Raw genomic sequence first — 13188 nt, forward strand, 5'->3', positions numbered from 1 at the left:
GCCTGTGAATGTGTGTCAGCTTTGCACAAAAGCAGGGGTTGGCAAACTAGGGCTTGAGGACCTAATGCTGCAAGTCTGGCTCAGGCTGATTTTGCAAAGAACATTTATTTGGCATGCATCCATTTTGATGTGCTTCAGGACTGGCTGTGGTCATTTTTGTACCACCTGTACATAGAATTGAGTTGATATGCCAGAGCCCATATGGACCATGAGGTTCACCATCTTTCCCACATGACTCTTTCAGAAAAAGTTTGCGCTTGGATTTTGTTTGAGTTGTTGATGTTGTTGTTGTTTGGTTGAAATAGAGTTCATGTAGCCCAGGCTAGTCTGGAACTCATTATGTAGCCAACAATAACCTTGAACTTCTGATCCTTCTGTCTCCACCTCCAGAGTGCTGGAATTGCAGTGTGTACCATCAAGATCGCCCACCCTTAGGAAGCAGCTTGTAAACAGAGTGACAACACATGACTTGGCAAGCCACCACTTGTGCCCTTCCTGTCTTCCTAAATGTAGTGTACAGGAAAGACAGGACTGTGTTTGAAAAACATATTGGGATGCTTTTATTTTTTTAAAATTACATCAGATCTTACACATTTAGTAAATATGAGTTGTGCTTCCAAAAAAAGTCCCCTAAGAGGCCATCTTATTCCATTGCTCTTGCCAAGGTGCTGGACATTGTCACTCCTCAGAGCCAACAATGGGACACCTGAGGTAATCCACTTCACCTTTTTCCTGGAGCCAGGGATGAGCAGTCTAGTTGGACCATTTGCCTTGTTGGGCAATATTTGAACATTTAAACAAAGCCCATACCAACCAAGCAGCAGGGCTACTCCAAGGAATTAGCTGTAGGGTCTAAAGGTAGCCCCCTGAAAGATACCTGCCATACAGTGTCCTCAGAAGCTTGCTAGTCTCGTCCTTTGCAAGGCTTTGGAAACCTCTATTGAGATTTGGATGAACAGTTTGAGCATATGGATCATTTCCTTTCCCCCCAAATGAAATAGTGTGTGGCTATTGCCTCTCTGTTTAGGGACTGATCCCCTACTTCAAATGATTTCACCATATGTTCTGGAATTCCTTGTCTCCTTCCAGCTGCTGCCAATGGATTGTGCTGTGGCTTGGTGTATTATATCCATTTAGCTAAGAATGGTCTGAGTTAAAGTTGAGTAAACCCTTTGCTCCATTCCATGTCTCATAGCCAGGCTGGGTTAGGAAAGAGTCCTTTAGAAGCAAACATGAAGGCATGCCGTGGTGAGCCTGGCATTGTTGGGAAAGACTGGAGGCAGTGGGCATGTCAGGATTTGATGATCCCTTCCATCTCACGGACCACCATGTGCTCTGGTACTGTGGGGACAGAGTATAGAGGTTAGTGGTTTTGGAAAGCCATGAAACATCTACTCATTGCTCCGTGGTTCTGCTTTCTCATTTTCCTTCATTGCATTTTTCAGAGAGGATATTGTGTGGCCAGTCCTGAGGCTGAGTGATAACCAGTTAAGCCACTTACTCTTTTGGTCTTTTTTTTTTTCTTCTCCACTTTTTCTCTTTCCCTTTCACTGAGAGCTGTTGTGGCAGCACTTGTGGCAGCAATGGGGAGGTGGAGACAGAGGAGTCAGGAGTTCAAACTCACCCCTGCTTACATAAGCACGTTTGAGACCAACCTAAACTACATGAAACCCCACTTCAGCAAAAAAGGTACTACCTCCCCGCCCAAGTCTAAATCTTACAAGTTCCCTTTGCTTTATTGATTTCTCCTCTATGGGTGTCTCCAATACCCAACTCCAGGAACTATTTGCTCAGATCCACACTTGTTTATATCCTTCCATTAAATTGAATGTTTTTGCATGATTGAGAATGATCAAATGGATGACCGCTAAGCGATGAATATTTAGGGCTGGAGCCACAGCTCTAAATTCCTCCCATATGTTTCTGGATTTTCGGTGCCCCCGCTCTGAATGAACTAGGAGGAGGGGAGGCACTCTTTTGTCTTGAGATTTTTGTTGTGCTAGGGCCCAGAGGTTAAACTTGAACTGTTATCTTTAGCTCTGAGTGAGGGTGGGAACTTGGTTCTGATGTTTTGCATCTGCATCATCATATCTTGCTACTCAAAGGAGAGCTGAGAGCATCAGACCCCTTGGCAGTGACAGGTCAGAGATGCTGCTGACCACGTTGTAGTGCATTATATGTTCTTCACTAAGTGATGTCCTTTGCACATATGGTGGTCCAGCCCACATGGACCCTTCCAAGGGCAGGAATTATGCCTTCTGTTGTTTTTGTTCCGTGCCCTAACAATATGTGTAAAGGCATGCAAGTGGGCTTTGGGGTGTTTGCTTTTATAATTGGAGCTTTGTGTCTATTCTGGTAGTACTTAATCAGGCGCCTTTGGGATGTGAATCCTCCCGGGGTCAGATCCCACAGGACTTCCATCAATCAGACAGCATGTGAAGGAATGTGGGCTTTGTTCATAAGTCTGGCATCACTGGTCCTTGGGAGACTTCCAACTGGCATGTTTTACCTCCAAAGGGAGGAGCGAGGAGGGGGCTCTTTGCTCTTTAGTTTGCAGTTTTCAGAAAAGCAAGGGGGCTTCAGACAGAAAGAGGCTGTCTTGGCAAGGGCTCTGCTTAAGTTCACTTCTTACTATTCACAGGAGTGAAAAGCTCTGCTTAATAGGTTGGAAAAGTTCCTCTGGACAGAGCTTCTGGAGGTAAAATGATGACTGTCTGTTGCTGTTGGTGCTGAGGAGATGGGGGGGGCATGTGGAGCAGGGAGGTGGAGGATGCAGACAGCTAGAGGCAAGGCAGTGATGGCTTGTGGAGGCTATTAGCCAGTGTTGCAGTGCTCTCCAGAAAAGATGAGACTAGTCAAAACAGCCTCAGACATCAGGACAACTCTGTCCTGCCCTAGGCTTTATCATTAGCCCAAATAGCATGTATTTTGTTAGGCATATTATTGTAAAATCTATGTCCTGGGTCTTTACCTGTCACCAACTAATCAGGCATCATTGCCCTGATGAGACTGTTCTGAGAGGGTACCACCTTCTGCTATCCCCTCCCATTAGCCCAGTCTATTTGTTGTTCTTTCCATAGCAAGGATCTGGGCTAGTTCTTGCCAATGTTTAAAAAGAACCTTCTCCAGAATTTATTCATGCTGGAAGAATGCAGGCCACAGCCCTTAGCAGGCCACTGATGACCCCTCTTGGACCCTTGCTGAACTTCATAGACTCCTCTCTTGGTCTATTGCTCTTATATGAAGACTGTCACTCTCCTCCAAGGGTGACATTTAACTCACTGAGTTTATTGTACACCGGTTCATTCATTCAATCCATCCAGTGTTCATTAATCCAGCATTCAGATGCCAACCTTCAATCTGAGTGCTATGTCAATAGAAATGAGATATGATAGATATTGATTTTCGTTCAGAAATTTAGACCCAACAAATTAGAAAAGATGTTTCCTTCAAGTTTGCCAAATACAAATAGCCAAATCACTATGAATATAACATTTACATGAGTCCTGATTATCTCATGGTTCATCCTGCTGTACGTAGTTCATTTTATTCATGTGCAATAATATAAATGTACATGTTTTAAAAAGAAACATAATAAAAAAGACTGAAAATGGAGGGGTAAAGGCGTCCTAGTCTGGCCTCAGTTTGAGTCACAGATCCTATTGTGGAAGGAGAGAACCAACTCCTGGAAAGTGCCTTCAGACTTCATAACAAGTGTGTCCCTGCATGCATGCACACACACATGTACACATGCCTGCACACATACAGCACCACCACCACCCCACCATCACTCCTTACCCCTTCCACCACCCCACCCCCGCGAGAACCTGAAGAAATGCCCAGGGAGAAATACAAGTATGGGAAGCAAAAGCCCAAGAGTTCTCACCTAAGTCACCTAGAAAGCGCAGCCCGCAGAGTTGAGAGCTGTTTCAGGTGAGACCATGGCCTTGGAGAGGCAATCTCAAAAGAAGCAGGCAGAAAAGGGGGACGCAGATCAAGACTGAGCTTTGAGGCCCTCTAATCACTCCACTTAGAGGTGCAGCACAGGAGAGGAAGCAATCCGCAGGAAAAGAAGGCAGCTGTTTCTCAGAAGCAGTTGGGAAAAGCCAGTGCTTTAGGAAGGAGAGAGCTGGCAACATGCCTCATGCTACTGCTGAACACTGAGCCGGAGACAACAGAATGACTGTGAAATTGGGTTCAGGGAGGTCAATAGTGTCCTTGGCAAGAGCTAGTTCAGCAGAACCGATGGAGAATGGAACGATGTGTGGAGAGGGGGCAATGGAGCCCCAGGGAAAGGCCAGGCTGGGGTTGGAGGGCTTCTTTAGGCTTGCATCACACCTCTACTGCGCCACACTCTTTCCCTGAAAACTAAGAGTAAATCCTCAGTGGATGAGCAGGCCACGTCACCCAGGCAACATCTGTATTTGTTCAGTATATGACACTCGATATTCTCCTGAAGAGAAAATAATGACTACACTTTACAGAAACCAACGATTCATACTCAGATCTCTCGCAGCTTATAAACTCTCTCATCCCTACTTGACAGGAATTCCCTTTCCTCAACACATTATTTCCTCAGCTTTTCAAAGTTCCCATAAAGGGTCCTACACCAGCCCATTTTCTGCTCTAACAACTCAATGTCTCTTAGTGAGTTTTGTTTTTTGTTTTTTTAAATAAACAGTCTGTGTCACTGTATAAGAAGAAAAGAAATTGAATATTGCTTCTAGTTAAATGTGTTTACTTTGAGGTAGTTGGATAATGAGTGAATTTAGTTTGTCTGATTGTTTTATTCAGTAATTCCAATTCACCTCAATGATGTGTTTTTTAATTAAAATTTAATTAAATTTATTTAATTAATAATTAATTTTAATAAATTAATTAAAATTAATAAAAAAATTATTTTTACATATACATTTATATTATTACACATACTGTACAAAAATGCCCCAATTGTCATTCTTAGTAAGTTTTAAAGAGCCTTATTTGAGCTACTAGATCTGGTTCAAGGTTGTGTGAGGGCAGGGGGGATGCACATGTGGTGATGGCCTTCTGGCTAGCAGAGTCCCTAGTTGGCATAGCAAGAAGAGTATATGAGAGTGAGAGACCTACCAAGCTGACTTTGACAACAGACCTACTATGCAGCTAACCTACTATCCCATGAATTCATTTATCCATGACCAAATTCATCTATTCATGACAGCAGAGCTCTAACACTCTCAAATGACTCGCCTGACCACGCCTCTTGTTTTCTTTTTTTTAAAGGCAGTTTTGCTCTGTTGCCAAGTTGGGCCTGGAACTTGTCATCCTTCTGCCTCAGTTTCCTGGGTTCTGAGAGTATCGTGCCCAGCTGCTCCCACCTCTTAATATTTCATGATGTAGATTCACTGTCCACATGAGTTTCAAAGAGGACCATATTCAAATGATACAGATGTGCATACTGTGGATGCAGCACACTCTCACAAGAACAAGACCCTCCTCCCAACATGACCTCTTAGTTCCCTGACCTCTTCTGCCAGAGTCCTGTCTGCCCTTAGCTCCAGCTCAACCATGTACTTCCATGATTCTACCCTAGACTAGGCCTTCATCATTTGTAATAAAATCTCTAAAATGTCTCCTTGCATAGCTAGGTAGGTAGGAAACTGAATTTCCTACTGTGCAGCTCACTCTTACCAGTGCTTCAAGCTATATTTTAAATGTATTTGAAATTTTTAAAATAAAAATATAATTGTAGCATTTACCCCCTTCCTCCAACCTGTCACATGTCCCTTCACTCTCTCACAAATTTGTGGACTCTTTTTTTTTTTTTTACTATTTTGCTTTCATTGTCCCTTACCGCCTTCTTGTCCTCTCACCTCACTGCACTGCCTACATTCCATAGCCCTCCCTTGCACACACTCTAACTCCTGTCCTCCTTGCATCTGTCTATCTACTCGACAAAACCTCAACCATCTGAAATTCAGCTAGCTTCTAACTAAACACCTGCAGCTGAGAACTACCTCGCTAAGGCAAAATAGAAAATCATAGTGCCTAATGATGATCTCACTTTAAAATCATGATAGACAGACAAGCAAGGAGCATAAGTGCTTCCTTCAAGTTGCTTAGCAACCTATTTGCATAATGTATTCACCATCTCTCCCCCAAGGGCTAGGTGCTATGCACTCCTTCTCTCTTCAGACTTCCAATACTTCCTCATCCCTCCTTCACTTTTGGTATGTGTTCTTATTTTCTATATCATTGAGGAAACAGATGAAATCTGAAGAAATAATGAAATTCTGAAATCTCCCACTACCAAATACATCACAATGGCAGAAACGACTCTCCAAATAGTAATTCCTCAATTTCTTCACTAAATGCCCATTTCCTTTCATCGACTCAGGAAATGTCAAGGAAATGACTAGAAAATGTTCTTTTTCCATCTAAACATTACTTTTGTCTGAAATCTTAGCTTTCCTGTCAGTGAGCAAGCACATCTTTTGAGCCACTTTGCTGTATAGCAGCTCCCATTTTTGTCTCTTTCTGTTTACACTAAAGCCTCTTAGAAGAGTATCCTAGGGATGTGCCATGGTTTCAGCAGTGAGAATATACTCTCCTGAGCATCATCCCTCAGGAAGCCGTGACCTTGTCCAGCTCCTGCTCTATGGTATTTGTGATGATTTGAATGGGTACTGTCCCCTAAAGGTTCCTGGAGTTGAACACTGGGTTTCCTGAAGGTGACACTGTTTAGGGGGAGGTAATAGGACATTTCGGAGGTGGTGAATTGCCAGAGGAAGAGTGTCATTGTAGCCGTATTCTGTTTTCTGCTTCCTTTCTATACTTCTTGTGTACAGATGAAAAGGTGGTCAGCCAGCATCCTGCTCTTGCTTCCATTCTATGCCTTCCCTGCCAGGAATCATAAGGTATAGACTCTATATACTCTTTCTCCCTGAAGTTGCTTTTGCTTACGGTGTTTTATCACAGCAGAAAAGTAGCTAATGCATATGGTCATTTGCCACAATTAGTCAGTAATCATTTATACATGTCGGAGGACATGCATCAGGAGCTGGTAGAGTGTGCTACCCAGGCAGTTGAGACCATGGAAAAGGACATTGTAGCCTATATCAGTGAGCAAGGCAAAAGTACCACTCTGCCTGGCACTGCATCATTGGAAGAATGTCAGTAGTGATGCGACATAAAAAAACCAAAATCTCATCTGCTTCTATCTAGGTTGGGTGGCCATACTCCTGTTCAGACAGAGTTAAAAGCATAGTTTGTGCCAAACACCTCACAATCCACCCTGAACAAGGGCTGCAGCCTAAATTCTAAGTACCAGATTGAACTTTTCTGTTTCGTTAAGGAAATCTCTTCATATTGAAACTTTAATGTGTTTTGATCAGGGCAACCTCTGTGTTAGTTGGCTGTGGTTATAAAACATTTAGTTTAAAAAAAACTTGCTTACATTTTTACATTTATTTATATTCTTTTTCTTTTTTATATATTCATTTTCTATTCCATGGTTCTATGCCCTATGTTTTCCCTCTTAATCCGCTCTATTAAAAATAAATTGTAGAGATGTAAAAATGCAACTTTGCTATATTCATTGCCTCCACATTCTCTTACCCCAATCATAGTCATATTTGCTCTTATTAATGTAGCAAACATATTTGGAAAATGAAGCTGGCTATTAAGGACTGCATAGTGCTAGAGGGCAATAGAAATTAAAACTACAACTTTACAGCAAACAAAGTCTTCTCTTGAGCTGTAGATCAGTTCTTGAGTCAAAGAAAAAATAGCAAAATATGAGAACAAAACACCCAACCTCAATAATTCTTTTTGTTCACTTTGTATTATATTTATTTATTTATCTATTCGTTCATTCATTCAGTCATTCAGTCATTCATCATGAGAGGTACATAACACAATGCAAATATGGGGCCATTGGATAACTTGTGGGAATGAATTCTTTCCTTCTGCTGTGTGAGTCTCAGAGATGGAACTCAGGTTTTCAGGATTGGCGGCTAGGGCCTTTACCTGCTGAGCTATCTTACTGGCCCTCAAAAATTCTTTAGAAACTCAAGTCAATGAAAATACCAGGGACCCTTGATATCGACAATAAGAATTCCAGTTGTACAGGAGATAGAAAAGGCATTAAGTTAGGAATCTTCTGTGCCTCATAAGCGTCGTGGTTGTTGGAATGCTGTGAGATCTGTAGAAATGAGCACTGCTATAATAGTACAATAGAAGCTCACATTATGATCATCCAAAATTAATAACTATTAATATTTTAACTTGTTTGCAATGCTCATTTTAGACTTGTACTATGGAAATTTTCAAATATATATAATCCATATTAGGGAACATAAATAATTAATCAACCCCAGATAGCTATGAGCCAGCTTCAAATATTATACAATTGTGATAACATTTTTCATCTGTCCTTTCACACATTTCCATCTCAAATTAGTTTTTAAGCAAATCCTACATGTTGTATAAGTTTACTATGTCACAATTTGGTATTTATAAAATATATCCTTAAAATCCAGTAACAGCTCTAGTTCATAATTGTTTCATAAAGTCATGGGCTGGAGACAATTTTGTTTAAATTAGGATTCAATAAGGTCCATATGTTGCAATTAATGGATATGTTTCTTTTATAAGTTCTTCTCTATATTTTTTGTTAAAGATTGTCAGTTGGAAACTCTGATGTTTTGTTTGTTTGAGACAGAAGGGTCTCACTAGGCAGCCCTGGCTAGCATGGAGCTCACAGAGATAACCTTGTTTTTAATCTACCATAGACATGTGTGCCACCATGCCTAGCCAACCTTTTTTTCTTCTATACATTTCCCAAAAGGCCACTGTCTAGTCATTTTACCACTACGGTGCCATTTAAATGTCTTGTCTCCAGTAGTTCCTGCACATTGATACATGACTCTAGATGCCTAATGAAATTTGGTTTGGATTTTCTTTTGCTTAGCCACTTTATGAAGGAAGAAGACCATCGGGAGACGCTGAGGGACACAAAAGAGGACAGTGGATGAATACAATCCACGTATATTACATACATGTTCGTTACTAAAGAGCATATCACCGGAATGGTATGTGGTCGCATTAAGAAGCATGACACAGTGATAAATTCTTGGTGTGACATTAGCAGTTGCTGGGGGTGGCAAAGTGGTAGTATTATGCAAGATCATCCTTCTTCATTGATTATCTGTAATGCTAGTGTGATGACCTAACTAACCTATGATGTGGCTTTGTAGCAGTGCTGCTTCTAGAGAAAGACAGCAGAGAAACCCGACTCTTCGGGGTTAGTCTGCAAAGCAAGGAGTTGGTTCCCTAACACCCTCTAATGGGAACCAATATGTTTTCGTTTTTAATTTCACTCCAGTCTGGTTTGTACCCTCACTGTTTTGTTCTATTTTAACAGGTCTTATCAAGGCCATCACTGACTTTCACAACTCCAAATGTAATGGTAGAACTTGTGTCTTCAACCTAGGTGAAATGGTTGGCAGGCTCTTACTAAAGCATTTGCTTTTCCATTTTTTAATGTGTGTGTGTGTGTGTGTGTGTGTGAGAGAGAGAGAGAGAGAGAGAGAGAGAGAGAGAGAGAGAGAGAGAGAGAGAGAGAGACAGAGACAGAGACAGAGACAGAGAGACAGAGAGAGACAGAGACACAGACAGAGAGACGGAGGCACACAGAGGAAGAGAGAGAGAGAGAGAGAGAGAGAGAGAGAGAGAGAGAGAGAGAGAGAGAGAGAGAGAGAGAGAGAGAGAGAGAGAACTGTGTCAAAGTCACAGGGCAATTTATAGAGTCTCTTCTTCTACCATGTGAGACCTGAGGGCCGAATGCAGATCATCAGGCTTGACATCAAGAGCCATCTAACCAGCCCCCAGTTTGGCACTCTCTTTCAAGGACAGCCCACCTGAGGCTTTCTTGTTGCCTTCTCAACTACTTCTCTTTGGTTTCCTTTCTTAATTCTTCTACTTCTTGTTGACTTTTCAAAAAGGGAGATAAAAATCTCATACCATAAAATGTCATCCTCTATAGCAGGCAATTAAGCCGTTCTTCATATATTCAAAGAGTTGTGCAACCATAGTCGCTAGTTTCACAATGTTGTCAACATCTCTCATGTGTAACCCCTCTCTCACCCATTAGTTGGCATCCTTCATCCCACTCCCAGTCCCAACAACCACAAACTCGCCTCACATTCCTATCGATTTGCCTGTTTTTCTTGTTGTTCTCCAACCCCTATTTTTTTTTTTTCCTGTTTAAGACAAGGTCTTATGCATGCCATTCTGGCCTTGCACTCACTATGTAGTCAAAGATGACTTCGAACTTCTGATCTTCCTACCTCCACCTTCCAAGTGCTAGGAATCCTGGGTTATGCAGTACTGATTGGACCTAGGGCTTTGTGCATGATAGGTAAGCATTCTATGAACTAAACTATATCCCCAGCCCTACCTTTCTTTTATTTTGTCTCTTTATTTGAGACAAGGTCTCCCTACCATGTACTCCAGGTTGGCCTGGATGTCACTAGCCTAGGCTTTTCCTTGAGCTCACTGTGATGCCCCTGCTCTAGCTGCCTGGGTTTTGCAGATAAGCATGAACCACCATAGCTGGCTCTCCTCGACTTTTTAATCCAACACGTCTCTTACACTTATTGACACCAGGTGAACCAGAGCTTAGGCCCCTTCCCTCTTTATCCTTCATCTTTCACGACCTTTTTCACTTCCTTGGTTTTATATGTAATCCATACAGTGACGACACCAGCATGGACCTCTCCTCTGAACTCACGGCCCACTGCCTGTTAAACCTGTCCACAAGGATGTCTAATAGATGTCTTGAATGTAGAGTTTCAAAACTAGCTACTGATTTCCCAGACTCTTTTCCCTGTAATCTTCATCTCACATTATGACAGTTGCACCAGCAGCAAACCTATAGTCATCTTTAACTCCTGTCCTCTCCCACCCAAGCATCTACCAAACCATGAAGTTCTACTGATGTTCAGCCCAAAATACCATATCCAAGCATGCCTCACAACCTCAACTGATCCTACTCTGATGATACCAAGCCATCCATCACCCCTCATATGGTTGCTCCAATTATCTCTGGGCTCTCATCTTTACCCTTTCTGTAGTTCATTTTCTGTCTGGCAGTGGATAATGCTATGGATGTTTGAGGCAGATGGTGATAATGTTGTCATAATACCCATCACACATGCAGCACTTACCCATGCCTTACATGATGCTCCATGGTACTTCTCACACCTCATGTCTTGTTCCTCTCCTTACCGTTTTCTAACATCCCACATCTGCCTTCTTGCTGTTCTGAGCACCCCTGGTTTTTCAAATTTCTTGAATTGCTGTTCTCCATGCCCAAAATACATTTCCTCCAGATATCCTCCTAGCTCCTGATCCTCATTTGCTTTCACTTCCTACAAGACTTTGCTGACATGGCACCATTTTAGGTGACATCCCATCAACTACCACTCTCCCATCCCAACATATTCCCCATTGTACTGTGTGATTACATCTCCATAGCAATTCCTATCTTGGGACAAGTTACCTTTTTTTTTTTTTTTTGCTTCTCCATTCTGTTTCTCATTGGTAGATTTGGGATATAGCAATAAAGGGATCTTGTTGATTCTATTCCACCCCCGACAGTATTTGGCAAAAAGGGACAGTCAGGCTGGATGCACTCCTTTAATTCCGGACCTCAGGAGGCAGAGGCAGGTGGATCTCTGTGAGTTAGAGGCCAGCCTGGTCTATAAAGTGAGTTTCAGGACAGCCAAGGTTACACAGAGAAACTCTGTTTTGAAAACAAAACAAAGCAATACAAAAACCAGAAAATCAACCAACCAAACCAAGCAAAACAAAAACAAACAAAACACAGAGAAACTTTATCTTGAAAAACCAAAAATTTTAGTTAAGTGATTAAACAGTCATACCAGGCACCAACTAAGAAATATAAACGGGGGGACTGGACACTTAACATGATATAACTTAGCTTTTATGACAATTCTAGGAAGGCATGTTATATTCCATACTCACAGATGAGTGAACTACTCCCAAGCTCACATATCTATGACATTTATCTATGAATTGATTCGTAAATGCGGTGGGAAGCCTGCACAGAGGCCTGGAAACAGCCAGTGGGAAGCAAGTCTTTCCTCCCATTGTGTAGGCCCTAGGGATCAAGCTCAGGTCACCGGGATTGGTGCCGAGACCTTTCCTCACTGCTTTGTCTCACCAGTCCTATGCTCATATATCTGGTAAGAGTGAGGATTCCAAATCAAACATCCACTCGGGTCACAGTATAACTGCTCTTGTCTCCCTTCACTACAACATAATCATTTTCCTGCTATCTCTGATTCTTTTTTAAAATGTATTTATTTATTCATTCACTTCACATCCCGATCTTAGGCCCATCCCTTCTCACCTCCCAGTCCCATCCTCTCCTCCCTATCCCTCCCCTATCCCTCAGAAGAGAACAGCCCCATTTCCAATCCACCCCAGCTCATTAATTTGTATCAGGACTGATTGTGCTCTCTTCCCCTGTGGCCTGGCAAGGCAGTTGTGCCAGGAGGAAGTGATTAAAAAGCTGGCATCAGAGACCATGTCAGAGACAGCCCCTGCTACCCTTGCTAGAGGACCCACATGAAACCTGAGCTGTCCATCCTCTACGTCTTTGTAGGGAAGCCTAAAAAATAGGGAGTGCTTCATGAATTTGCATGCCATCCTTGTGCAGGGGTCATGCTAATCTCTGTATCGTTCCAATTTTAGTATATGTGCTGCCAAAGCAAGCACTGTCTCTGGGTTCGTTCTTTCTTGCTTGCTTGCTTTCTTTCTTTCTTTCCAACACAGGGTTTCTCTGTGTAGCCTTGCCCTGTCCTGGACTCATTTTGTAGACCAGGCTGGCCTCGAACTCACAGAGATCCAACTGCCCCTGCCTCCCTGAATGCTAGGATCACAGGCCTGTGCCACCATGCCCTGCTGTCTCTGGATTTTTAATGCAAGCTCATATATGGGGAGCAAGCAATGGCATTCCCAATTTCCAAGCTCCCTAAAAGGAAGCAATGCTTAGTTCCTTTACCAGTTTTACAGAATTGGTACAACACCCGCAGAGGGCAAACGGGCCCAGTTAGGCTCCAGTGATAAGGAAGCTGACACACAAATCAGTGGGAAAGAGCCATGTGCTGGGAGAAGGAGACG

At 42.5% G+C, this 13188-nt stretch overlaps 1 non-coding gene across 1 annotated transcript; it reads right to left on the minus strand.

Moving 5' to 3' along the window:
* Positions 1-12679: 12679 nt before the first annotated feature.
* Positions 12680-12783, minus strand: LOC127185970 (U6 spliceosomal RNA). Its single transcript, XR_007830236.1, has one exon. It is a non-coding gene; the product is annotated as a U6 spliceosomal RNA (small nuclear RNA).
* Positions 12784-13188: the final 405 nt, after the last annotated feature.

Source organism: Acomys russatus, chromosome X (assembly GCF_903995435.1).
Source record: "Acomys russatus chromosome X, mAcoRus1.1, whole genome shotgun sequence".
NCBI classification, from domain to species: Eukaryota; Metazoa; Chordata; class Mammalia; order Rodentia; family Muridae; genus Acomys; species Acomys russatus.